A 1649-nucleotide genomic window follows, 5' to 3' on the forward strand; every position below is an offset into this window, starting at 1 on the left:
GCTGTCTGTGTTGTATAGTGCAGCGTGAAGAAAACGTTTTCGAAAACTGTGCCGGCTCAAAAGTTGTAAGAAATCCTCTCCAGCTCTTTTAAGTCTCTTCAGTTTTGTCATTTAAAGTGAAACTAGATGTATAACTGGAGCCTCACTTATGCAAATGGTGAGGTACAGAAGTACGTCAGACTGCGCCGGACTGGGGGATCATTTCCGGTTATTTTTACCATCTTAAACATTTGAAATCCTCCCCTAGGCAATTGTGACACTTCATCTTGGCTCCACCTAGGACACTCTTCAATCTTCCATCACTTCTCTCTTCTCCCGCAACACTCTCGTCTGTCGGCAGTATGTGGCGTCTTTGCATTACCACCAATCTCACCACAGCAAGAAAGCAACGGGTTTTGGCAAGAGAGGAGGAGACTGCCTGGCCCGAACGGGGATCGAACCCGCGACCTTGGCGTTATTAGCACCACGCTCTAACCAACTGAGCTAACAGGCCTCGTGCCTGCTGTCCTCTCTGTGCTGCAAAAAATGGAATTCAGGGAAGTTTCTTTTGTCCTTCTTTGAATAGAAAGCCCTGCGATTCAGTGTACGGGCTTTCTCGTGCTGTTTAATGGTTCTTGTAACCCAAATCCTACACTGGCCTGAAGTGCCCCCCCATTTCATAGCATTTTTCAGCTGATTTCAAATGTACCTAAAGGAGAAGCATTATTGAAGACCATCAATTACCAAGAGCTTTTGTCAAAGGTTTTGGTGGTCACTTTTAATGAGCACAGAGAGCTATGACCTCGGATTTACATCTCATCCAAAAGACGGCGCCTTTTTACCACACAGCGTCTCCGTCACTATACTGGGGCATTGGGACCCGCACAGACCTCAGGGTGAGCGTCCCACCGCTGGCTCCATTAACACCGCTTCCAGCTGTAAGCTTTGCTTTTCCCTGTAGGTCACCCTCATGCGGTTACTGACCTGGCTCACAGCTTCTAAGCTTCAGTGGGTTTTCAGTTGCGAGTTGAAAGGGGATGCAAGTGATGGAGCCGCTAACTGCAAAAGCCACTGCATTGGCCGGGAATCGAACCCGGGCCTCCCACGTGGCAGGTGAGAATTCTACAACTGAACCACCAATGCACACTGCAAGGGTCTCCAAAAAAGACGTTTTTTTACCACTCTGTGCTGGATGTTGGGTCCCAAGGGAACTTCTGGACGAGTGAGAATTTTCTGCTATCAAAATTTGGTTTCGGAGACTTTTGGCAGCCTACAGATGCAGCCATTCAAAATCCGCAGGCGATACCGCATTATTTTGCGGTACGCTGTACGCAGTCTACCGCAAGCTACCGGTAAATACCGCGAGTTACCTTAAATTCTCCTATAATACGACAAGCAAAATAATAGTATCCGGAATTTCCGCAAGGTGGAGCTAATAAAGCTCAACCTCTCATGTTTGAGCTGTGCCCATCAAAGACTTTAACGAAGATATTACTAATAGTATTAATAATGAATGACCTTGGACAAGCTGTAAGTGTAAACTCAAAGTATTGCCCTGGTCAACATTTTTTTTTTCATTGACCATCTTTGTAAAAGTAACACCACAGCATTTCGCAATCACGCATTTGTTTCCAATCATGCAAAGTACAGTAATTTTTGAGAATCGATTC

At 45.9% G+C, this 1649-nt stretch overlaps 1 non-coding gene across 1 annotated transcript; it reads right to left on the minus strand.

The window, feature by feature from the left end:
• Positions 1-419: 419 nt before the first annotated feature.
• Positions 420-493, minus strand: trnai-aau (transfer RNA isoleucine (anticodon AAU)). Its single transcript has one exon. It is a non-coding gene; the product is annotated as a tRNA-Ile (tRNA).
• Between the last annotated feature and the right edge of the window lie 1156 nt (positions 494-1649).

The sequence above is a fragment of the Atractosteus spatula genome (genome assembly GCF_055471065.1).
Source record: "Atractosteus spatula isolate fAtrSpa1 chromosome 16 unlocalized genomic scaffold, fAtrSpa1.hap1 SUPER_16_unloc_2, whole genome shotgun sequence".
NCBI classification, from domain to species: Eukaryota; Metazoa; Chordata; class Actinopteri; order Semionotiformes; family Lepisosteidae; genus Atractosteus; species Atractosteus spatula.